Source organism: Notechis scutatus, chromosome 2 (genome assembly GCF_049901735.1).
Source record: "Notechis scutatus isolate UNSWTSFEM ecotype Mainland chromosome 2, rNotScu1.2, whole genome shotgun sequence".
Taxonomy (NCBI): Eukaryota; Metazoa; Chordata; class Lepidosauria; order Squamata; family Elapidae; genus Notechis; species Notechis scutatus.
In genome coordinates this window covers 194,893,281-194,920,175 of record NC_142010.1, presented here as the reverse complement: position 1 = coordinate 194,920,175, position 26,895 = coordinate 194,893,281, and the positions used below count along the sequence as shown (strand labels likewise).

At 42.0% G+C, this 26,895-nt stretch overlaps 1 protein-coding gene and 1 pseudogene across 28 annotated transcripts in view; both read right to left on the bottom strand.

Moving 5' to 3' along the window:
* Positions 1–26,895, bottom strand: part of PTPRD (protein tyrosine phosphatase receptor type D) — a 1,313,296-nt gene that overhangs the window by 1,117,119 nt on the left and 169,282 nt on the right. For all 28 annotated transcript variants that reach the window (XM_087957701.1, XM_087957705.1, XM_087957708.1 and 25 more), the window contains one exon: positions 12,721–12,762. The gene's annotated coding sequence lies outside the window, so the exon portion shown is untranslated. The remainder of the gene's footprint in view (positions 1–12,720; positions 12,763–26,895) is intronic.
* On the bottom strand, positions 6,258–26,522 carry LOC113414404 (cell surface glycoprotein MUC18-like; annotated as a pseudogene).

Sequence of the window (26,895 nt, the reverse complement as noted above, 5' to 3'; positions counted from 1 at the left end):
TAATTGCAGGAGAAGCTTTCTACTGTGAAAGCTGTGGCTTTGATTTCAGCTCTTTGTTTCATTTCAATCAGATTGATTCCAAGTTCCCCCTGTGGTTCTTACCAAACATTAGGGTAAATAAATGTATTGATCTTGTAAGAGGTTGAAAGAATTTTCTTAGGGGGGTATATTCTCATTGCAACTCTGCTTTCTGATGGGGAATATACACTATTTGAATGCATACTATACACTGTATTTGCATTACGTATATTACCCTGTGACAGAGGATCGCAACTTAAAATCCTTCTTGAGGGGGATTAAAATGGCCTGAAAGTCTTAAATCACTTTGTTTCCAAAGTGGAAAAGGTTAAAAGAAAGTTAATGTATAGCTTGCCATCCACATTGCAAAATGATCTATTTGGAGGTATTTTAGGGTGTAACATTTGTGAAATAGGCATTGGTATATTTATTTATTTATTTATTTATTTGATTTGCCAATTGTTTACAAGATAATAAGTACAAGTGTATACATAGTTGTGAATATATGAAATGGGTACATATAAGAAAAATAAAAGAAGAAGAAGAGAAACAATAGGACAGGGATGGTAGGCACGTTGGTGCGCTTTATGCATGCCCCTACAGACCTCTTAGGAAAGGGGTGAGGTCAATAGTAGACAGTCTAAGGTTAAAGTTTTTGGGGTTTGGGGAAGAGACTACAGAGTCGGGTAGAGTATTCCAGACATTGACCACTCTATTGCTGAAGTCGTATTTCCTGCAATCAAGTTTGGTGCGGTTTACTTTGAGTTTGTATCTGTTGTGTGCTCTTGTGTTGTTATGGTTAAAGCTGAAGTATTCATTGACAGGTAGGACATTGCAATGTATGATTTTATATACCATGCTTAAGTCGGACCGAAGACGGCGTAATTCGAGGTTTTCTAGTTTTAGAATTTCGAGTCTGGTGGCGTAAGGTATTCTATAACGGGTAGAAGAGTGGAGAACTCTTCTTGTGAAATACTTCTGGACTTTCTCAATTGTGTTAATATCACATACGTGATAAGGATTCCAGACTGATGAACTGTATTCGAGTATTGGTCTAGCAAATGTTTTGTATGCTCTGGTTAGTAGTGAGATATTACCAGAGAAAAGCAACGTAGGATTAGGTTAACAACTCTTAATGCCTTTTGGCTATGTAGTTGCAGTGAGCTCTAGCACTTAGATCATTAGAGGTGAGTATTCCCAGGTCCTTTACAGAGCTTGGGTCATCAACAAGATCTTGACTATTCAGCTTGTATTTTATTTTCTGATTTTTTTACCAATATGTAAGACAGAGCATTTATTTGTTGAGATTTGAGTTGCCATATGTTAGACCATTCAGATACATAGTCTAGATCTTTTGAAGGGTAGTAGTATTGTCTGTGGTATTGAACAGCTTTACATCATCAGCGAAGAGAACGCAATTGCTCTTGATATGATCACAAAGGTCGTTTATGTAGATTATGAAGAGAGTTGGTCCTAGAACACTGCCTTGGGGAACACCACTATTGACAGGTACTGGATTTGATAGGGCGTTCCCAATTTTGACCATTTGTTGTCTGTTTGACAGGAATGCTTCTATCCAGTTATTCAGTTGTCCAGAGATACCATAAGATTTTATTTTTAGGAGTAGCTGAGAATGCCCTTTCTACACACACTGCTAGAGAGTCCAGGAATGATTAGACTCCTCCGTCTGATGTCATTGAGCTGAGTCTGCCACAGTACAAAAAAGCCAGCCTCTGCTGTTAGCCCCAGCTTTTCTGGCGAAGAAACTTGACAGACGTAGAGTGTCTCTGGAAGATAAAAAAGTGAGAAGAACCCTCCTCAACCAAGACCAGATGAACACTGGGTGGGGCTGGACTCTCTAGCAGCATGTATAAAAAGGGCGTTTTCAGGTAAATATATCAATGCCCATTTTCCTCCACACTGCGACAAGAGTCCAGGAATGGGATGTACCAAAGCCTGCATGTGCAAGGGAGGGTCATTGTCTGGTCTGTTCAGTCCGACACTGGCAGAACCTTCTGAGCACCCTTCTCCCAAATGCTGCTTCTGCAGAGGCAAAGGAGTCCAGCCGATAGTGCTGGAAAAATGGAGAAGGCGATGCCCAGAGCCGCCTTGCAAATCTCCTCAATAGGCACCTGGGTAGCCCAGGCAGCCAAGGTCATTACACTCCTAGTAGAGTGAGCTGTGAGTTTCTTGGGAACTGGAAGAGATTTGTTTTGTAGGCCCTGATCCATCTGCCCATCACGGATGAGGAAGCCTTACTCCTCAAGGAAGCCTATTGGAAGGACACAAACATTGCTTCTATCTTGTGAAAAGTAGCAGTACGTTTAACATATATACAGAGAGCTCTCCGCACATCCAACCTATGCCACTTGTGTTTCAACTCATGTTGAGGCTTAGGGCAGAAATCCGGTAGGACTATGTCTTGTGCCCTGTGGAACCAAGAATTGATCTTTGGAATAAAGAAAGGGTCTAAAAGTAACACTACTCTGTTCTCATGAAAGATGCACAAATCTTGCCTCACTGAGAGGGCCATCAACTCAGAAACCCTTCTGGCCGACGTGATAGCCACCATAAAGGCCACCTTGAGGGTCAAAAAACCTAGGCCCACTGATCTTAAAGGTTCAAAAGGGGGTCCCTTCAGGGCCTGAAGTACCTTTGGGAGATCCCAAGTGGGATATCTATGAACTACCGGGGGATGCAGATTTGAGGTTCCCCTCAAAAATCTGCACACTGATGGGTGGTGGAATAGAGAAGTATAATTATTCCACGACAATTTTGAAGACAAAGCTGCCACTTTGGCAAAAGCCGTTTATCTAGACCTTTTTGTAGGAAGATCAACACATCTGGGACTGAAGCAGATGTAGGGTCCCGGGACACCTTAGAAAGGGCACCTGATACACCTGTTCTCTGTGAGCTGCGACGAGCATCCAGTAGTGGGGAGGTGCTTAGTCTCTGCTCAGATAGGCTGGGCTTAATTGATAGGATGCTCTTCCTCCTCCATGGGCTCCTCCTTAGCTTCCCCTTGGCGAAGATGATGTAACCCTCGCCTTTTTTTACCTTGGTTAATCGTTGGCCAGAACAGGATCCCACCAGATGGAAATTGGGTGGGGCTAGATGCTCATGTTGTCACCTGACATATTTCTGATATTGGTGCTTGTGTGGCCCACACAGCTGAAGTTGCAGCGCTCCTGGTCAAATGCACTGTTACGCCCTTAGGCACTGGTAATGATTGAGTCTCATACGCCTTAGTGATTGCGGCTTTCAGCTATCTGCCTATAGTTGAAGATGAGACTTTGTGTCCCTGAGTGGTTGGCTGAAAGGAAACAAGCACCTACATCTTCCTGAAAGGAGCCATTCAGTTTAAATACATACGGAGAGCTCTCCTGACATCTAGATGATGCCATTGATGTTCTAGCCCAAGACAGTCTCAGGCAGAAGTTTGGGAGAACAAGTTCTTATGCCCTGTGGAAAGCCGAATTAATTTTCGGGATGAATGTAGGGTCTGGACAACGAACCACTCAGTCAGAATGAAAAATACAGAGGTCTTGTCAGGCTGATAAGGCTGTTAGTTCCGAGATACGTCATGCTGATGTTATTGCTACTAGGAAAACTACCTTGTATGTGAGAAGGTGGAGACTCGTGGTTTTCAGTGGTTCGAAGGGGCCCTTCGTGAGAGCTGTGAGGACCTTGTTAAGGTCCCAGGTAGGTGCACCACCAGAGAGCGTAAATTCGTGGCACCCTGAATAAAGCTCTGCATGCATGGGTGGTGTGAGACAGATCGTAGACCTCTCCAGGTCACGACTGAAACTACTGAAGCCACCTGTCATCTCAAGGTGTTCGGTGAGAGACCTTTGTCGAGACCCCTTGAAGGAACTCCAATACTTGTGCCACTGATGGAGAGATGAGGTCAATGTTAGATTTAACACAGCAGTTATAGAAAATGTTCCATGTGGCATATATGCAGTTTGTTGAAGGGCATCGGGCCACTTGGGTGGTGGTGATTACTCTGTTCAAGAAATTTTTGCTTCTCAGATGTCTCTGCTCAACCTCCATATGGCTAGGTGTAGCCATTGAGGGTCCAGGTGTTGAATCGGTCCATGGGTGAGCGAAACTCTGTGCGGCAGAATCCTCCAAGGTTCTTCTGTTGACAGACCCCTGAAATTTGCAAACCATGGCCTCCTGGGCCAGTATGGGGTCACCAACAACAGTTCCGCTCTTTCTTCCAAAAGTTTTTGGACTACCCTGGGAATTACTGGGAGAGAGAGAAAGGCATACAGAAGTCCTGGGGGCCAAAGGCAATGTAGAATGTTGATGTTCTCCGCTCTCTGAGTTGGGTATCTCGAGATGAACTTTGGGAGCTGTGAGTACAGTGGAGAAGCGAATAGATCTATGACCGGTTGATTGAATTTTTGTACTGCTTCCTGAAACTCGAGTGCAGGCGCCACTCTGATTGATCTACTGTGGTCCTGCTCAACCAGTCTGCCTGGGTGTTTGACAGGCCTGAGATGTGCTCTTCCTTGATGGAGAGCAAATTCCTTTCTGCCCAAAGGCACAGTCACTCTGATTCCCTCATGAGTTGTCTCGAATGGGTACCCCCTTGCCTGTTTATATGGGCCTTTGTCATGACATTGTCAGTTAGTATCAAAATGTTCTTTGCCCGAATCTGTGGAAGGAAACTGCAAAGAGCCAGATGGACTGCTCTGAGCTCCAACCAGTTTATGCTGCAGAGTTGTTCTGCTGTTGACCAATGCCCTTGAGCCGTGAGGGACTGGAAGTGTGCTCCCCATCCAAACAGGCTGTCATCTATAGTGATGGTGAGTCTGTGGGGTTCTTTGAAGGGGCAACCTTTGTTGATGGTTAGAACGATACACCAGTGCATGGATATCAGGACCTTCAATGGTACAATGACGTGGGCCTTGGAGTTGCTTCTTCCTGACCATTGGTATGGAAGTAAATACCATTGTAGGGATCTAACATGGAATCGGGCCCATGGGATAATAGAGATACAGGATATCATTTTCCCCAATAATTTAGACAAGAGGCCAGGGGAACCCGCTTAAGTGTCCTGATCTCCTGAGCTAATTTTCTAATGCTCTCCTGCCTCTCTAGGGAGAGGAAAACCTTCCCTTCCACTGTATCTATAATGGTACCCAGGTGAATTAAGAGAGTCGATGGAGATAAATGACTCTTTGCCCAATTAATGGAGAAACCATGTTGTTGGAGGGTTTGCAAGGTAATTTGAGTATCTATTTCTGCCTGTTGGGTTGATGATGACAAAAGCAAAATGTCATCAGGGTAACACGGCAGTCTAACAGATGTACCCTGAGATGGGCGGCCAGAGCTGCAAGAATCTTTGTAAGAGTCCTTGGAGCAGATGACAGACCACAGGGTAGAGCAGCGTACTGAAAATGTTGATTGTTGTAACAAAATCTTAGAAATTTGCTGTGTGACAGTTTAATTGGAATGTGTAGGTATGCCTCTGTTAAGTCAATGGAAGTTAGAACGTTGCCCTGTCTTATGCTAAGCAGAATGGGATTGCAATGTACTCATCTTAAACTTTCGATAGACCAGGGAACGATTGAGTCATTTTAAATCCAAAATTGCCCTCCACCCCTGAACTCTTCGGAACGAAGATCACCCCTTGCTGATCCGGGGACACTGGTTGGATGGCACGGATCTCCAGTAGGTGGTTGATAGCTGTTTCCATCAGGTCCCTTTTAACAGGGTTCCTGGAGAGAGGGCACGTCGTAAAAAACAGGGTTCCTGGAGAGAGGGCATGTTGGGGGTGTGGATTGGAGTTCTAGAGCCAGGCCAAATCTGATGGTGTCTCTAACCCAGGAATCCGAGGTAGAGGAATCCCAGTGGTCTGCAAAGAGTTACAGCTGTCTGCCAATGGGGGCGTAGGACCTGAGTCTATTTTGGGCATCGGAAACTACTGTTTCCTTCCCTATGGAACGGCCTTTTGCCTTGCCCTCCCCTCTGGTTGCTGTCTCCGAAGTCTGATCTTTCTGATTGCTGGGCATTCTTGAATCCAGATGCCCTCTGGAATCTTGGAGAATATTGTCCCTGATAGAAGGGACAAAAGGAACCCCTCCGAAAAGACTGGGAATTTCTGTTATCTGGTCTATGACCTGGAGGCCACCTACTCCAAAGTGCATTGGTGTCCTCCACTCCCTGGGTAGGAAACCTGATGAAGAACCTGCCTATCTCTGCATTCTGGGGAGTGGTGAATAGGTCCACTATGGGGATCTGAAACTATTGGACTGTTCCTGGAATAGGGATGGATGAAGCTCCACTCTGAGTGGTTGACTTCGGTCCAACTCAGCCAGTCGGCCTGGGTGTTGCTGACCCCAAGATGTGGTCTGCCCTGAGGGGGAGAAGGTGTCTCTCTGCCCACCTCCCAGCCGTTCGGCTTCCTGCATCAAGGATTTGGACCAGGTCCCACCCTGCCTGTTGGCAGCCACATCGTCTGTCATGATCAACACATGGGACCCTGTCACCTTGTCCTGGAAGTGTCTCAAGGCCAGGAAGATAGCCTTGAGTTCTAGCAAATTGATGGGGTGGGACCCGTCTGCCTGGGACCAGCGACCCTGAGCAATCTCACTTTGCAGATGAGCCCTCCAGCCATAAAGGTTGGCCTCTGTTGTGACCATGATTCTGTCTGGTTCCTTGAACGTATCGCCTTTCCTGATAGCTTGGGACTGCCACCACCGGAAGGAACGAAGGGTCTGTGGAGGAATTTGGATCCTGATGTCCGAGTGGCTGATTCCCGCCTGTTGAAATGGTAGCAGGAACCATTGTAGGGCTTGGGCATGGAGACGAGCCCACAGCACTATGTCGATGCAGGAAATTGTCTTCCCAAGCAGCTGTGACAGTAGAGACAGGAATAGTATGGTGTTGTTGAACCTGGTTTATCAAGTCATTAAGACTCTCTTGCCGATCCGGGAAAAGAAAGACCTCAGAGGGTCGTGTCGTTGATCATCTCCAGATGTAGAAGATGACTTGTTGGTAGAAGATGACTTGTTGAAATATATGGAGAACCCATGTGCCTGCAAGAGCCGCATCGTGGTTTGAAGGTCATGGTTGGCTGAGTGGACGGAAGTTGACAGGATCAGTATATCGTCCAGGTAGCATTGGACCCTCACGGGTAGAGCTCAAAAGGATGCTGCCAATGCTGCCCTGGGGACCGATAAGAGGTGAAATGGAAGGACCTGGTCTGATAGTGCCTGTTGTTGTAACAGAAGTGCAGGAACCGGCGATGAAGGGGCCAGATCTGAATATGGAGGTATGCCTCTGTGAGGTCTATGGATGAGAGGAGGTCACCCTCCTGAACACTCTGCAGTATAGAGTGGAGGGACTGCATCCTGAAGTGCCTGTAGGGAATGAACTTGTTCAAAAACTTGAGTTCAAGAATTGCTCTCCACCCCCCAGCACCCCCAGCCCCCGTTGATCCATTGAAACTGGCTGTATGGCTCTGATGTTCACCAGGTGCTGAATGGCTGATTCCATGAGGGCCCGTCTGGACCTGCCCCAAGATATTGGACAGTGAACAAAGAACTTCGGAGGAGAGGAGAGGAACTCAAGTTGAAGACCTGATCTCACCATACTGAGAACCCAGGCATCTGATGTTGATTCCTCCCATCAGGAATAATGAGGCAAAGAAGGCCAGACAACCTCCGATGGGAGGGAAGGAACTGCAGCCATTTGGAGTGTCGGAACGAATGACCTCCTCCTCGAAAGGGCCATTTTCCAGAGAACTGCTGCTATCTGCCGGCTCGGTCAGGTTGCTGCTCTTGATGAGGAGGGAATGACCTCTGGCCCTGAAGAAAACGAGAGCTGGGCTTGGGCCGAAAGGAGGGAGATCAGGAATATGGTATCTGGGGAAATTCCAACCTCTTGCTTGCCGATGAAAGGATCTTCCTTTTATCCCTGGTCTCCACCAGGTAAGGTTTCAGGGCCACCCCAAACAGATTCTCCCCCGAGCATGGAGCAGACGCTAGCTTCCATTTGTGACGTGAGTCTGTTTGCCAATTGCATAACCACAAGAGGCATCTCGCTGCCACTGAGGACGCCATTAGCTTTGAGGCATGTGGCACTGGCTAATTGCTCAATCCAAAATGGCCGACTGCCATGTGCTCGGAAGCTGACAGAAAACCCTACTCAAAGGGCAGTCTATGGACCCGGCCCAGTTGAAAAAATACTAGGTGCCCTGAAAAACAACTGTGGAGTGCTGAACATGATCCGGGCTTGTGTGGCAAAGAGGTGCGTGGGAGGCTCAGCCGAGCTCTTCCGGCCCGCACTTTCCAAATTCACTGTTGGGGACTCCTGGGCTGCGCACCAAGCCAGGGCTGTGTGGGAAGCTCAGCCAAGCTCTCCCAGCCCATAGTCACAGTAATCAACATCAGAGCCTTTGCGATCAAAGATGAGACGTTGAAGGCTCAGCTCTACTGGGTCCCTGGGAGCTGCACTGGTGATGTTTGCTTCCTTTTTTGAAGTTAGGCAAAGTTAGCTGCTAGCAAGACTCCAGAGACACTAGCTATGACTTCAAGGAGCTGAGTCAAAAAGCTGGGACTAACAGCAGAGGTTGGCTTTTTATACTGTGGTAGACTCAGCTCAGTGACATCAGAGAGAGAAGTCTAACCCATTCCTGGAATCGCAGCGTGGAGGAGAATTCTGTAGATTTTTTTATTTGAAAGTTTCTTGTGGTTTTTTTTTATCCACTGATTTAATTTGGGATGATAGATAGATATTATGATCAATATTTCAACTGGGTAATCTAAAACAGCCTTGTTTATTGATTTCATCAATATTTATAAGCAGCTGCAATCTGGATAATATGCCACTTTTTTTGCATACAGAACATAGTTGAATAAACATTCATTCTTTTAAAGATTTGTTTTGGAATCAAAATAGGTGAACCTGTCAACACATAACACATAAACTAAGCATTGCATTATACTTAGCCATACGAGGGGTGGAAAATACACATTTCTGTGTGATATGTTATTTCATATCTTAGGGTTTTATTTTTTTCCACTTTCGTACGGCAACCTGCATCACATTGTTTGACAGCCATATAAATGTATAAATGCATGTGTGCATATATGGCTTACAGTCTACATACACAGAAGACTTCCTTCTCAAAATTGCACATTATATAATATTCAGTTCACATAAGACTAAATAGCTGGCTGTCCAGAAAACTACAGAGGGATCACAGGGAAACCATAAAAATATTTTTGTAAATAAAAACATTAGGCTCCTTGCACATTCTACCTACAAATGGAAAAGTAGATATATATTAAATGAATAAACAAACAAACGAACGAATGAATAAATAAATAAATAAATGACTGAAGCCTGGGAAACGGGCTCCTTGTCAGTCAACAGCAGTGCTGATTTACTATGCTTTTATCAGGTACTTAGGAGACACAGGGATACAACAGCCAATGACTTAACAGCTGGACATCAAGCATCCCAATCTAACAATAAAAAGTCACATCCAGTAAGGCACATAGAATAGCCCAAAGCACACATTTCGCTAAAAAGAAGTTCCCCGAGGATGGACATGAGTCTGAAAGCTCAGAAGAATAAACCTCTGGTCCCGATGAGTGACCCAGATTGGATCCTGCAAAATTAATAAATAACAGGATTCCCATTTCAAGTGGCACCAGGAATGCTTAACTGCTTTGCTGAGATATAAATGAAAATCATTTGACTTCTTCTTTCCTTCAGAATATCTGGCCTGTAAGTTTTCTCTTTCTTTGAATGATCTATTAGGTCCATGAAAACAGAGATTATAACCTCAGTGAAACAAGAAGTTTAATAAGATTATTACTCCCTTCTATGTGCCCATATTTAATTTTGCTGCATTTCCATAGTGGGCCTTATGAATTAAAAATATTGTTAGACAAGAGATTCTGTATCTTTTTATACCAGCACACACACCATATTCTCTATGTTTGCAAGTTCATGCTAGTAGAGTTATATCAGATAACTTTACTAGCAAACGTCTACCTAATTTTTGAAATGTTAGCAAAAGACTTTAAATCTTCTTGTATATACATTTTTGCAGGGTGTACAACACATTATGCCTCAGTATATTTTTAAAAACCTTTTCCCCATTATCAATATTGTAGACTGGACTTCATAGTTGAAGGCAAAAAAGGTGCTTTGAACATGTCAGGATGCACATGTAGAATCCTCCAATTTCTTACATTTCCCAGTATTGTACTTTAACACAGTCAAAGACCAGAAAACGATATTTTCGTTTAAGAGCCTATAGACAAGTGTTATACTCATACTCCTTCATATTCTTTGTCTTTGAATCCAAAGTATGGCACAGTCCTGCCAGCCTTGCTACTCAATCAGTTTTTTCCAGCCATGTTACTCATTTATTACAACACAATCTACACCTGTTTTATCTACTCTCTTCTATTAGGCCTACTGTCAAGTTTTTTTCCCTTTCAATTTATCTTATATATAGTACTGCAAGTTCCTACAGGTTATAATCTTTATTTAATACTCTGATTTCAGTTTTTTTTTCCAGGTTACTACTTATAAGAAAACCTGATTATTTCCTAATAAGAGGAAAGTTAAGCTAAAAATCTTACAAACTACTTAAACTACTGCAGCTAGAAATTAAAATAATTTGTCATATGAATATTTATGTATATTTATGTTGTTTTTTAAAAAAGATAAATTCAAACAAAATATTTAAAATAATATAGAAGACTACCAATAGCTCAAAGCACTAAGTTTTGGAAGATTGTTTTACCAGGTTCTCAAATATTTGATATTTTTACTTTTAGATTTAATTTTGAAACAATGAAATTAATTTCCCATTTTTATATTCATTTCACTTTTAAAAATGTTACATTGAAAAAAAATAATTGATCTTTGTAGTATAAATTTAAGTTATAATACATTCTGAAGAGTATGTAATTTTTTCATCTGAAAGCTTATAATCGTAAGTCAATAAATAATTAAATCTGTGCTCTCATCTCTCATTTTTAATAATGTACAACTTGTACATCAGGTAAGTTATCTTATAATACAATGTATTTCGCCATTTGGAGCTGCCGCCGCTGTTTGGAATACCATTGGAGCTGCCTCTGCCGTTTGGAGCTGCCTCTGCCGTTTGGAGCTGCTGCCGCCGTTTGGAGCCACCGCCGCCGTTTGAAGCTGCCGCTTCCGCGTTTGGAGCACTATCGCTGTTTGGAGCACCACCGCCACTCCAAACACGGTGGCAGCTCAAACACGGAAGCAGCAGCTCCAAACGTGACGGCGGCACTCCAAACGGCCGGCGGCTCCAAACGGCAGAGGCAGCTCCAAACACGGAAGCGAGCCACCGCCGCCGTTGGGCTGCCGCCCGTCGTTGGAGCTGCCACTTCCGCGTTGGAGCTGCCGCCGTGTTTGGAGTGGCGGTGGTGCTCCAAACAGCGGTAGTGCTCAAACGCGAAGCGGCAGCTTCAAACGGCGGCGGCGGCTCCAAACGGCGGCAGCAGCTCCAAACGGCAGAGGCAGCTCCAAACAGCGGCGGCGGCTCCAAATGGCAGAGGCAGCTCCAAGGGCACTCCAAATGGCGGTGGTAGCTCCAACGGCACTCCAAATGGCAAGTCCCCCACCCTTCCCCTATTTTGCATGTTTTAAACTAGGCCTAAATTTGGGGAGGGGCTTAATTTGATTTTATGCCTAGAAAACATGCTGGGTCTTCCTATTGGTGGAGGCCGTATTGTTGGAGAAACACGGTATTTCTTAGTAAAGCAAAAGAATTAAACTTCTTTTTGACAACAGGTTTCCAAAATTAGTATAGGTAAACAAGGAGAGAGAACATTAATATTAATATTGCAATAGAAACTAAAAACATTAATATTGCATCCTGATTTCCCTCCAAAAAATAAAGTTTAGGACTATTATTTTTCTCTCTACAAAATAAATAATGCAGCACAATGAATGGTTCAAAAGTAATAATGCCAAACTGCTCCAAATAAAATTTTAAAAGACATTTCAAACTTATCAAGTGATTTCAAAGATAGTGTCAGATAGTGAGAAAAGAAACATTTTTCTTGACTTAAATAGTACTTCATATTTTGCAAGGAAGTACACAGACAGTGGGTCCTGACACACATGGCAGGTGGAATAGGTATTGTTAATTTAACAACCTGAGTGCCAACACTTCCTTCTCTTTGAAATTCACAACTCATGTTACAGAATATGCCACTAAATTGAAAAGCAAGAAGAGAAGATGATGCATTTATATTACACTGGTTTCATTTCACATGTAACACTTCGGACAAAAAGCACTTGATTTTTTTTTTAATGCAGCAGTTCAAATTCCAAAAAAAAGTCCTCTAAATTTTTTGCTAGTCCTTGATTTTTGAAAGTCCTTAAATGATTCAAGCTCTTTAAGTATTTGCATGCCAAAGGTTCAGCAGTTTAACATTTGCTAAGTCACCAGCAAAATCTTTTAAAAGATGATATACAACCTAATTATTCTTTGTCATTGTTCATATATTAGTGATAGATACCTTAATGGAATACAAAATATAACTCTTATTTCTATCGTAATGATTTAAACCTGAGAATTTTGAAGAGCAGAAGTTAAATGGAATCAGTTTCTTTCAATCTGGGAAACAGGAATAAATTGATTCAATGTGATCATGAAAGTCATTATAATTGAAAAGAATATGAAAAACTCACCAAAATGAAAGCAGTAAAAGCAAAATCCACTTTCTGGACAACCTGAAACAATAAATATATTTTAAGTATCATATAGTTACAAATTTCAAAATATAATGAACAATTATTTATTAAGCATATACATATCTAACTAGGCGTGGTGTAATAAAAAGAAGTAACACACACACACACACACACACACACACACACAAGTGTATAATATTTAATGTATCCAATTTCATTTTTGACTGCACTAGCTGTCACATCTGGGAATCTTATTCCAATTTTCTCTGACAGCTGATTAGAAAGACTAATGGCTTCGAGTTTTGGTATATTCTGGTTCTAGGACTATACCATTTCTGGTGCTGGATAGGGCTGCACTGCCCCACAAACAATGTGCACAACCTGGGAGGTCCGCCTGGACTCATAACACCTGCAAGCAGCAACCCTGGCTAGGAAGGTCTTTGCACAACTTCATATTGTGGACCCATTGTGCCTGTATCTCATTGTGCATTATGTATCTCATTGTGCAGTGTATCTCAGCTGAGACTGAATAGAAGAACTGCGGATGGTGGCCCAAAGGGTTTTTCTATTCAGTCTATAACCAAACAGAGTTGAATATATATATCCCATGCCTGGATCCTGTCGACACCGATCTGGAGAAATAGAAGAATTACTACATAAATAAGAATTCATTAAAATATTATGTGTATAGAACAAAAATGGTAACTGACAACAAATGCAGTTAAAAACAGACTAAGGAACAGTTTGGATTGAAGGACTATTTTAATAGAAATTAAACACAACCACATCAGAGAAGCAGAGGAAGAGAATCAAGGATTCTCCTGTGGCACAAATGGAATTAAATATTATACTGATAAAAAAAGTGGGATGACATTTAATAGAGGGGATGATGGAAGGAGTATTTCATTCAGAACTTTTCATTTCATTATTCCTCCCAGAATTCTTTTCCATATTTTCCATTGGCATAAACCCCCATACTTCTGTGGCACTCAGCAACATTTTTTTTTACTTTGATCTAGCACCATCCTCATTCTATATATCTGCTTCCAGTTCATTGTTTTGGGTAACTAATATACCATCTGATATTTTTTTTCACATTAGATTTGAAATTTGCTTTCCAGTCATTCCATTTTCATTTTCATTTCTTTCTCTTGTTTCCTTTTCTTTCAGATCCATTTTTTCCACATCTACTCTTGACACTGCATCGTCACTCATTCAATATCACACATTCAAAACTTCCTTTCATTTTTGTTTCCATTACCAGTTCCATAAAAATTCATAATAAACAATAGGTCATTTTAGATCTATTTCTATTAATTTGCTCTTTATATGCATGCAATCTGTTTTCTATCGTTTTTTAGATAATAGAGTGAATGTGTGTTCAGAGCAGAAATTTAAAGTATGTTCATTCTGGAAATCCTGAAAGAAGATGTAACAATATCAGGAAACATAAGAATCCAAAGGAATAAAATTTTCTAGTTTACCAGAGTCTTTGCTTATTATGTAGGCTGATGTCCAATTCCAAATGCAGGATGAACAATCTTTTTATGGCCTCTGAATGCCCCAGAGAGCAAGGATGTGATGATGTGATAGAATAGACAAAGGCATTTTATTCTGTTTTTTGGATGATTACTTGTACTCAAAATAGCTATTTTATGCTTATCAAAGACTCAGTGCATCTATTTTAAGTCTTGGGTTGTTTTTTAAAAAAATTAAATATGCTGAATATCAACAATTTGCTACCATATTTCTCTGATATGATTGATGACCTGTCAGATGAAAAATACATTAATGGATATCTTAGACCCTGATTTTCTCTCAAAGCAACAAACAGGATTTATTTATTTACAATATTTATATATAACCAGTCATAGGCTGCATATCTTTAGACATTGAAAGTAAGTTGCAAGGAGTCATATGAAGGTCTCAGTCTATTACTACACCTACATTAAGTCAGTCAAAGTATGTTAATGAATATGTGAAGCCATTCAGCAAAATAATTGTTACTATTTCCAATAAAGTATTATAATACTATTATTAAGCTTAACATGTGTATATGAATTGGAGTTCTGCCATTAACTGGATTTGAAAAGCAATACGGATAAGGGCAGTTATAGCCCTATCAGAAACATCTTAAACCAAGAATTCTTTTTCTAAGCTTGCAGAAGGCTTGGTGTTCATGACAGGTACAGTGCACAAATCCATGTACGCTCAAACTTACATTTTACCATTCAAATCCAGATCTCTGCATAGTCCTACAAATAAGGTTATGGACCTAAGCACTCTTGAAGATTATGTTTTTAAAAATATGTTTCATAATGTATTTTTAAGTATTTAATCTTTGTTAAACATTTCACAGACTAATATTAAATTGTTTACTTTAAAATCTCAAGCTAAAGGAGCCACGGTGATGCAGTAGTTAGAACGTGTAGTATTGCAGGCTACTTCTGCTGACTGCCAACTGATTGCAATTTGGCAGTTCAAATCTCACCAGGCTCAAGGTTGACTCAGCCTTCCATCCTTCAGACATGGGTAAAATTGGGACCCAGATTGTTGGAGGCAATATCCTGACTCTGTAAACCACTTAGAGAGGGCTGCAAAGCACTGTGAAATGGTATATAAGTCTAAGTAATATTGCTATTGCTAAATAAAGTAAACAATGCAGCTGATGTAATCAAATGTCCTAGTATGTAATAGTCATGTCCTACCAGTCAATGACTACTTCAGCTTCAACCACAATAATACAAGAGCACACAACAGATACAAACTCAATGTAAACCACTCCAAACTTGATTGCAGAAAGTATGACTTCAGCAAGAGAGTGGTAAATGCCTGCAATTCACTCTGTTGTTACATCCTCTAACTCCAACTTCTTTAACCTCAAACTATCTACTATTGACCTCACCCTCTTCCTAAGAGGTCTATAAGGGGCGTGCATAAGTGCACAATTGTGCCTACCATCCCTGTTCTATTGTCCCCATTTATTCATACCTATTTTCTGTATTCTTACTCATGTTTATACTTATACCTATTATCTTGTAAGCGATTGACAAATCAAATAAATAAATAAACAGGAAACATAGGACTTACGATTTGACAGCCATTTGGAATGATTGTTTGCTTGCATACTATCTGCTTTTTTCTAAATACAGTACATCTTAATTCTGAATTCAGTGGGATCTTTCCAAATCTAATGCATCCATATTTGAAAACTCATTTTATTATAAATTATTTTCCATTTTCATGAGTTATATATTTGACCATAATCATATGCAACTCAAAGTTTTATCTAAATAAAATTCTAGTTTTTAAGAAATATCCTCATCAAAATAGCCAAATATACCTATTATTTGTTCTAAATTACTCTGCTTGGTGGAGAGAACTCAGAATGTACCATCAAATACCATAGGTTTATTTTCTTTATGAGACTGTAAAGTACCATTACATAAATCACAGGTAAGAATGAGTCATAAAAGGCAACTTTTGTTTTGTTTCAAAATCAAGGAAGTAGTAAACAGCCAATGCAATGGGCTTTTCCCTCCTCCAAATAAAAGGCATACAATTGCAACCACTCTGGGAAAGCAAATTAAAATAAGAATATAACTGATATTATTTACAGGATGGCAAAATTCTAAGCATTTCTACTACATCCAAAATCCAAAAGTACAGTAGAACCTCGGGTCACGAACGCTCCTGTTTGTGACCAAATTGAGTGGCGAACAAAAAATCCACCTGATTTTTGAATGGGGTCACGATTCAAAAATCGGGTAGTGAACAAAATCAGCATGGAAAGATTCCCTTTCCACGACAATTTCCCCTTCAGCGCCATTTTTTTTACTGTGCACATGCGCAATCAGTCATGCTTCCAGACAAAACCAAACTGGGTAGCAACCAGAGTCTGAGAATGGATTATGGTCGCAACCCGAGGCTCCACAGTATGTATTTTACCCTGATCTTAAGGTGGTCCTAGGCTGAAAAAAAAATGGATTAATTCTTGTAGTCATAAATGGTAAATGCAAGAATTGGTACAGGGCTGATTAGGGCTACAATGAAGGAAGGAGGTAAGTTAAAGCCTACCTTGCTTATGTTAAGAGTTCTGATTTGGATTAGATTCTCTGAGCTTACTCTAAAGTAAACAAAACAAACAAAACCACAACTCGCTTCTTCCCACAGTAAATTGTCTCTGTTCTCAACTCCAGTCCCTTCCATTCCATCGATCACAAATTAATTGGGCATAAGCAGTAATGGTACATGCCTACTTTCACTCCCTTTCCGCATCCTCTTCTCAAGCTGTCAAATTGCAACACCATAAGACACTGCTCTGATTGGGAATTTGAATCAGAACCTTTCTGTTCTGTGTATCCTTCTTCTTGAAGAATTGATTATCTCCATGTCAGCCCATCAACTGAACTCAGCCAGAAAGAGGAAGGCTTGAGGCAGAGATTTGTTGTTTTGTGGTCAATTATTTTAAAAAGAGATGAAAGGGGACCTGGCCTGGAAGACAAAAAAGTCTTCAGAAAAATCCAAGACATCAGAGGAATAAATTGTCATTTTCCATTACATTGTCTTGTTATATTTAATCATGGAAAGGATGAAGGGATACAAGAGTGAAAATTCAAAGTACCTATTTGGATAGATTTTATTTGTGAAAAAGTTTTAAGAAAGCGAAGATTGGGAAACATGGCATTTGCTTAATGTTACAGTCATTAAAATGCAGGAACATCTAATATATATAATATTCCATATATTAGATAATAATCTATATTCAAATGCTATATCATCTATATAATGTTGCAATATTATATATAATAGGATATTGTTGACTAAAGCAGTATTGTATTGCTACCTATATTAGAAAGGCCTATACATAAATATACTGTGTTTCTTATATAATAAGGCTGGGTCTTATTTTTTTTGGAGCCCCCCAAAAATGGCTAGGATGTCTTTTCAGGGGTGAATTAATTATTTTTCCCCGTGCACCCTCACTTAGGGCGCCCCGCGGGCAGCTACGCCTCGCCACCAGCCACTCCGAATGGCCAATCACGGCAGAGCGTGGAGGGCTCCCTACCCCCGCCAAGCGCCTTTGCTGTAGACCCAGGTCAGCAGGCGGGCGGCGGCGAAGTTCGCCGGCAGCGTTTCAGCTGCTTCTCAGGCCTCCATAGCTTCCATTGTTCCTGCCAGTGCTGGTGCCTCTCTCGCCAGCGCCATTTCCAACAACAGTATCTGAGTCACTCCCGCTTTTCCCCCATCCCCGTAACAGGAAAAAAAATATTTTGAGGTACCTGGGAGGGCCACGCGCTGCGTTTCAGCCACTTCTCAGGTGGGGGAGCTGCATCAGTAACTTCCATGGTTCCCGCCGCTGCTGCCGCTGTTGTTGGAGATGGCATTGGTGATAGAGGGACAGCTGCAGCTCGGCCTGGGCATGCTTGGAATGCAGGAATGGCCTGCACACTGGGACTTTTGGAAACTTGCAGAGCCCGAGGCTGGAGCACCAAGGGTAGCAGCAGCAGATACGCTCGCTCGGCTCTTCTCACGCCTACCCAGCTGCTCGGGATTAAACCAAAACACAGTGTGCGGTGCTCCCGGGTACCTCAAAATGTTTTTTTCCTGTTGTTACGGGGATGGGGGGAAAGCGGGAGCAACTCAGACGCTGTTTTTGGAGACACCGCTGGCGAGAGAGGTGCCAGCACCGGTGGGAACCATGGAAGCTATGGAGGCCTGAGAAGCAGCTGAAATGCTACTGGCGGACATCCACACTGACGCCACCCACCTGCTGACCCGGGTCTGCAGCAAAGGTGCTTGGTGTGGGTAGGGAGCCCTCCACGCTCCGCTATGATCGGCTGTTAGGAGCGGCTGATGGCGAGGCACAGCTGCCCGCGGGGTGCTCCTAATGGCAAGTTCTCCCTGCCTCCCCCCCCCCAATTTTGCATGCTTTAAAATAGGCCTAAATTGGGGGAGGGGCTTAATTTCATTTTATGCCTAGAAAACATGCTGGGTCTTCCTATTGGGGGGGCGCATTATTGGAGAAACACGGTAGAACTATAGGTGTACTAGTTAAGGCACCAGGCTGGAAACCAGGAGACCATGACTTCTATTCCTACCTTAGGCACGAAAACTATATGGGTGACTTTGGGCCAGTTCCTCACTCTTAGCTCATTTCATCACAAAGGGCTACTGTTCTCAGGGAAAATAGGAATAGGAAATATTAGCTACATTTGCCACCTTTACTTATTTATAAAAATAATAAAGGAGGGCAAAAAATGTAAAAAAAAAATCTGAAAAGCTGACTCTTTAAAATTCAGTTAAATTCAATACTGTAAATAAAAATATATTTACCTATATTTGAATATAGTTATCAAATACTTGAAACAAATGCCTGTTTAACAAAGAATACTTAAACTAAACTGAAGTTAATATCCCTGTATGCTTTTCAAAGGTAAAAGCAATATATTGAAAAGGAAAGAATATAAAATCTTTGGAAGGATTTTCCCATTCAATCTGGATAAGATTTATTAGTAATAGGTAATATATGGCCACCAAAAGGGGCATTGGTACTTACCTGGTACGCCCTTTCTCTGTGAGCTGTGAAGAGCATCCACTGATTGGGAGATGCTTCTGTCTCTCATCTTATAAACAGGGCTTAATTGTGTGGACGCTCCTCCTCCTCCACGGGACTCCTCCTTAGCATCCCTAGTTTTGGTGAAGTCCAAGTGATGAAACCTTCTTTTCCTTCACCCTCACTAATGGTTGGCCTGAACAGGACCCCACCAGATAGAATCTGCGTGGGGATGGATGCTCTTCACAGCTCACAGAGAAAGGGCGTATCAGGTAAGTACCAATGCCCCTTCTCCAGATGAGCTGTTCAGAGCATCCATTGATTGCGACATACCAAAGCTTGGCGTGTCCTATGGGAGGGTCTCCATCTGGTTTGGAGTCCCCTCTTGGTCCCTGTGGACCTGTTGTAAAACTCTCATACCAAAAGAGGCCTCTGCAGAGGTGAACACATCAATCTTATAGTGTCTGATGAAAGGCGACAGCGAGGCCCATGTTGCCGCCCTACAAATTTCCACTATTGGCGCTTTTGTGGCCCATGCCGCCAACCTTGCAGTGCTCCAGGTCAAATGTACTGTCATGCCCCTGGGCACTGGCAGTGATTGAGGTTCGTAAATCTTAGTGACCGTGGCTCTCAACCACCTGCCAATCATCAAAGAGGACCTTGTGTCCCTGAGTGGTAGGTTGCAAAGAAACAAAACGAGCCTCTGTCTTCCTAAAACCTGCTGTACAGTCTAAATATACGCATAGAGCGTGTCTCATGTCTAGTCAATGCCATTGGCATTCAAGGCCCTGTGTTGGCCTCGGACAAAAGTTCGGGAGTAGAAGTTGCTGTGCTCTGAGGAAAGCCAAATTTATTTTTGGGCTGAACGTTGGATCTGGATGAAGAACCATTCTGTCAGAATGAAAGATACAGAGGTCATGTCTAACTGATAAGGTGGCTAGTTCCAAAATTCATCTTGCTGATGTTATTGCTACTAAGAAAACCACTTTGTACATTAGAAAATGGAGACTCGTGGTCTTCAGGGGCTAAAAGGGGGGCTTCCTGGTGAGAACCTTGTTGAAGTTCCAAGTGGGATAACAGTGCACCACTGGGGGCCGTAAATTTGTGGCACGACGGATGAAGCTGCGTATGCATGGGTGGTGAGCAATGGACTGCAGGTCTCCCCAGGTGACCACCAAAGCTAAGGCTGCCATCTGTCTTCGCAAGGTGTTTGGAGACAGATCCTTGTCTAGGCCCTCTTGTAAGAACTCTAACACTTGTGCCACTGATGGAGAGGTGGGGTCAATGTGAGATTTAACACACCACCTACAAAAATAGTCCATGTGGCATTGTATACATAATTTGTTGAAGGGCGCCTGGCTCCTTGAATGGTAAAGATGACTTAGTTTGAAAGTTTCTCTCCCTTCACACGTCTCCATTCAATCTTTATATGGCTAGGTTGAGCCATTGAGGGTCCGGATGTTGAACTGGATCTTGGGTGAACAAGACTCTGTCCAGCAGAATTCTCTATGGTGTCGCTGATGACAGATCCCTGAGATCTGCGAACCACAGTCACCTGGGCCAGTATGGTACCACCAACAACAGTTCCACTCTCTCTTCTAGAAGTTTTTGGACTATTTTGGGAATCACTGGAAGTGGAGGGAATGCATATAGAAGGCCTGGGGGCTTTCTGCTCCTTGAGATGGGTACCTGGAGATGAACTTCAGGAGTTGTGAGTTGAGGGGAGAGGCGAACAAGTCTATGACTGGTTGACTGAATCTCAGGGCCGCTTCCTCAAGCAGACTTGGATGCAGGTGCCACTCCGAATGATCGACCATGGCCCTGCTCAACCAGTCTGCCTGGGTGTTTGACAGACCCGATATGTGCTCCACCCTGAATGGAGAGCAGGTTGTTTTCTGCCCAAAGGCACATTTCCCTCATGAGTTGCCTCGAATGTGTGCCCCCCGTCTGTTGATGTGGGGCCTTCATTATAATGTTGTCGGTTAAGATGAGAACGTGCTGGGTCCAAATCTGTGGAAGGAAGCTGCAAAGAGCCAGATGGACTGCTCTGAGCTCCAGCCAATTTATGCTGCACAATTGTTCTGTTGTGGACCAACGACCTTGAGCTGTGAGGGACTGGCAGTGTGCTCCCCATCCAAACAGGCTGGCATCTGTTGTGATGGGCAGTCTGCGGGGTTCCTTGAAATAGCAACCCTTCTTGATGGTTGGCCTGGTCCACTAGAGAAGGGATACCAGGACCTTTGATGTTACAGTGACCTGGGATATGGAATTGCTTCTTCCTGACCATTGGTACAGAAGCAGGAACCATTGCAGGGTTCTGGCGTGAAGCTGGGCCCAGGGAACAATAGAGATGCACAAGATCATTTCCCCCAACAATTTAGATAAGTGAGCCAGGGGTACCTGTTTGAATGTTCTGATCTCCCAAGTTAATTGTCTAATGTTCTCTTGCCTATCTGGAGAGAAGAAAACCTTCCCTTCTACTGTGTCTAAAATGGCTCCCAGGTGAATCACGCAGGTCGATGGAGTTAAATGACTCTTTGCCCAGTTTATGGAAAAAATCATGTCCGATTTTATGATCATTTTTGCCACAGTTATTAAGTGAATCATTGCAATTAAGTGAATCACACTGTCATTAAGTAAATCCACCTTTCCCCATTAACTTTGCTTATTGGAAGCTGGCTGGAAAGGTTGCAAATAAATGACCCCAGAATGCTATAACCATCGTAAATACATGCCAACTGCTAACCTGATTTCTGATCACGTGACCAGTGGTATGCTGTATTTGTTACTTTTTTTCAGTGCCATTGTTATTTCACATGATCATTAAATGAATGGATGTAAGTCAAGGGCTACCTCTATATACAGAGATATCACTGCCCTATCTGCAAGAAAGTAACTGGCCTGGCTCACCCAGAAAGCTTCCATATAGCTCTCCATTGCCAATCTAACACCTTCACCACTAAATGGTACTGTACAGTATCTCATACTGTTAAAAGCTATAAATTTCAAGCAAGTAATATTTTACATCTAATTGCTCTGGATTACGAAAAGTAATGGGCAGAAATATTTTTTTTAATCCCAAAGTTGTGAATATTGGTTTCAAAACATTGTTTGTTTGTTTGTTTGTTTGTTTGTTTTAAACAAGTTTTATTAATTTTCAAAACACACAAATCATCATTATCCATTACATGTTTAAACCTCTTTCCATTATAAATTTAACAAGTCAGATAAACTATAATTATTTTAAACCATTTCCATATAAACATACAAAAACCTCTTATCCAATTTCTCTTTACTTCTCTTTACTCTTATTCAATTTCATTATTATTATTTCATCTATTTCTTTCTGACTTAGTTACCATTATTCTCATTCTATATTTCTGCAAGGTTTTATTAATTCTCCCCCAAAAAAAAAAAAAACATATACACACAACACACAAAACATAAAAAAAATCTTTTTGGAAAGTAACTTGGACCCAGGTATCTCTCTCTTCATGGACTTCAATTATATTCATGCTCATCTTACATATCATTACTTATTTTATTTACCATTCTAAGTCTTTTATATTAACTTCTCCACATATTTCACTCTTCTTAATTCTATCTTAATTAATCATCTTAATTTGAGTCATTATATTTGTATCTTTTGTCCATTCTTTATTGTCCCTTTGTCTCGTTCCTTTAAAAAAAAAAAGAAGTTTCTCCTGAAATCACTAATCAGAGTATGATGCCTTTCTATCTCCCCCCTAAATTAATCAAATTAACCTTTAAAATAACGCCCAATACCCAATCCGATTTTGCTTGGTACATTCTATCTAAATAGTACATCCAGAATAATTAAATACATAGTTAAACAATAAATCTAAATATTAAAAACAAATACTATAATAGAAATTTTATAATAACATCAATACCATAATCTTATTAAACTCTTTAATTAAAACTCAATATTCTAAACCTCCCGTCATATTATTAAATTTTAAAACCAATCATTATTAAACATTTCACCATTTTAATCTCTTATCAACTCTTAAACCATTTAAGTTTTCTATTTCTAATACAATACTACAATATCATCTTATGTACCTTGCAAAATCTTTTTGAAGAAATTATACTTTATCCTTTATCCCTAAAAAAGATTCCTTTTTTCCCATTTAATTTCAAAACTTTGTAGCTTTTCTCCACCTTTTCCCTTCCTTTCTTCTCCCAACAAACCTTTCTACCCCCCTTCTTCTAGCCTCTGCCTTACTGGCTTCCCTTCTCTGTCGTGTTCCTTTTCCCTTTTGTTTACTATCATTATATTGATTTTGCACCTTATTTTTCCCTTTCTTAAGTGTTTTTTTAAATCTTAAGTCCTTTATTTCTCTTCCTTTCCCTCTTACTTCTTTCTTGGTCGAGTTCTGAGATTTATTAAAAATGGCTTCCTTTCCTTCTTCTTCTTCTGCTGTCTTCATCTGTTGTAATGTTTGTTGATAGTTAATAAGCGCCATTTCTAAAAAAAGGAAGGCTTCTTTCAAACCAGCTTTACCATTTTTTTTTGCTTGTTCATAATCTTTTCTCAGTTCCTCAATAGAAAGAGCCATTATAAATCTTTTCTTTTCTTTTCCCCTTCTTTCTTCTTACAACAACCAGAATATTCCAAAGAAAAAATAAAACAGTCCCAAAGTTATCAATCAGTCCAAACCAAGGCAGAGTTCTCACTTTCTCCTTCTGGGGTAGTATCAATCAGAGACAAAGAAAGTCCAAATCTGTTTCTTAAAGTCTTATTGCAATATATTTTAGTCTTCAAATCCTTAAGGCATCTCCTCCAACAGTCTTAGCATACCAATATTTTTTTTTAGTCCTCTCCCTTCCCACTCATCGCTTAAAGCCAGTTTTCACCCTAAAAAAAATAGGTTTCTTAATATCCACTTATTTATTCCGTAGGAAAGGAGGGTAAGCTTTCCTTTCAGCACCACCAAACTGCCGCTTTTTTCCTCTTCTAGAAGGTATCATTCAGAAAGTCATACTTTTCAGGAATTTTGTTAAATATGTCTTAGAGTCCTAGGAACCAAGAAAAACTTTCTCCTTTCAAAAACTTTCTCCACTTCCTCCTGCGCATTCTTACCCGGCTGCCAGCTTCTTTGTGGCGGCCATTACGGACCGCCGCTGCACCGTCTTGGGAAAAGGGGGTTCTGCCGGCCGGGGAGGGGGTCTGCAACACCCCCAAACCCCTCTCCGGATCCCCCCTACCTTCAGCTGCCCCTGCAGGGCAGCCTAGCTCCGTACCCGTCCGGATCAGAGCCCCAAAAGCGGCTAGCGCAGCAGGGATCGCGCAGCTTCGCAAATCCCTGCCGCTCGCGAAGCCGACAAACCGGAAGTGCCCGTTTGTTTGTTTTTTAACATGGCCCATGAGGTTTAATCCTGCTACAAACAACTGCAGAGGAATGATTTTTCCAAACACTAAAAAACCAATAACAACTCTTGATTTACTAACATAGAACAACCAACGCCATTAGCGAATGGAGAACAGTTAACTTTGCTGGATAGCTTTCTGGTAAACATTCTTATTTTTTCTTCTTTTTCCCACATAAACAAAGGAGACTTCTCAAGTGTCTCTTTTTTGGTCTCTCCAGGGCCAAACTGACCAATCTACCCTCAGCTGCTTTGGATGGTCTCTGGCTGGTTACTTGAAGTCCTCTTCTTGGTCTTGAAGACAGACTTGTTGGGCATAGCGAGTGGATCTTCTGGAGAAGCAAACCTCTTGAGAACCAAGGACCAACTCTTTCCGCTGAACCCATAATGTTTTGAGGGTGAGTTGTAGGATGTCTTTATCAGGGTAATAATGAAACCAATTCCTCCTTGTAGGACCTCAATGTCTTGAAGTCCTCGTGGACTTCCTTCATGGCCTCCTCCAACTTCAGGAGATTAAGGTGACCTTTTTGATCTTGAATGCTTGCCCAAATCACCACGGCCTCAATTCTCTTCTTCCTCGACCAGCTCTGAATGAGGTCCGTAAGCTGCAAACATTCATTTCTGCTCAACCATCTTCCGCACATTTCCATTTTCCCAGCTCCTCCAGGCTTTTCTTCCACATTTTCAAGGGATTGGTGGAAATTAGCCATCCTGGCTGTGCTTCAAAAATATGGAGGCTTTCAAGAAGAGATTGGACAGTCATGGCCTCGGGAGACAGAAGGAGGAAGAGCTGCATACCAAACAACCATCGTGAAAAATATATCCGAGTCCACAGAAGCAGAAACAGGTGGGAAGCATTTCAGAAGAACCCTCTATTTCTTGTTTGCCAGAGTGCGCAAGCCAGCTTGCCTTTCTTGTGCAGGAAGTAAAGGACGGCCCCCAGGATGGCAAAGATCAGCAGAAAGATGACGGCTAAGATGATCACTCCTTTGCTCTCCTGCACTCTGGTCTCCGGTTTTTCAGAATAGACTTTGGTTTTCAGCCAGAGTGGAAAGTGCTAATTCTCTGACCCCAACACATTTTCACCAGTGCAGTTGAGACCTGATGTAAGGATTTCCTTGGTGACCAGCACGGACAGAGTGCTGTTGTAGTGGTATTCCTGTCTGGATGTATGCTCCGCACCATTACTTGTACTGCAGGAGATGTTCATCTGAGGCATTGAGTAGAAGGTGCAGGTCAGATCCATCACCTCCCCTTCCCGGACACTCAGATTTTGCTCCACGGGCACCTTCTGGGGCTTTGCTCAAACTGCAATAATAATGTGCCAGGACCGCACCCAACTTGGGAAGTCTGGCATTGCCACCCACACAGGTGTAATTGCCTGTTTTCTCATAGGTGATGGAAGTCAAGTTCAGGACCGCACCATCTCCAATGAGCTTCCCTTTCTTTTTCCACTGGATTTCAAGGGTCCGTATCCTGTGATGAAGCAGGTCAGGATCAGGTCTTCTCCTTCCGCTGGTTCCTGGGGTCCAACTGAGAAGATGGTGGGCACATCGAGGTACAAAACATTGATGTGGAAGCTCTCTGACATGGTGGTCTTGTTTGTCCCCATCAGGGTACAATTGACTTGGCAATGAAACTGGGCCTCGCGATCCTCTTTGGCGACTCGGGCCAAAAGCATGCTGCAGATGGTGATCAGCCCGCTGGATTCTGTGATGACTGTGGCGTGGATCCCTGTTTCTTCATCTTTGGGGAGCAGGGCTTTCCTGTTCTTGTACCATGCAATGCTCGGAGCCGGAAAGCCATTGCGGGCAGTACAGATTGCTATCTCTTAAAGGATGGGTTCAGCAGCTCAGGGGGTTCCAGGACTTTTGAGACCTGCAGCTTGGTCTGGCTCTCGCCAACAATGACACTGCGAGCCCCACTTTTAAAAAAAACATTATTAAAAGCATTCAGAAATCCACAGATAGAACTTGCAAAAGAACAATACTAAGTTAAAAAATCTAGAACTGTTGGTATATTGCTATCATATGATAAAGTTTCTAAACCTATTCTATCACACTTGGTGAAATTACCATTTTCTATAGACTCAGTGGGCATTAGAAGAGGGTAATTATGCTCATACAATATTTTAAGTAACTTAATGCGATTTAATTCTAACTATGGAAAAGTTAGAACACTGCTAACAGGTTGAGAACCCATATGTACATTTCTATTTATAA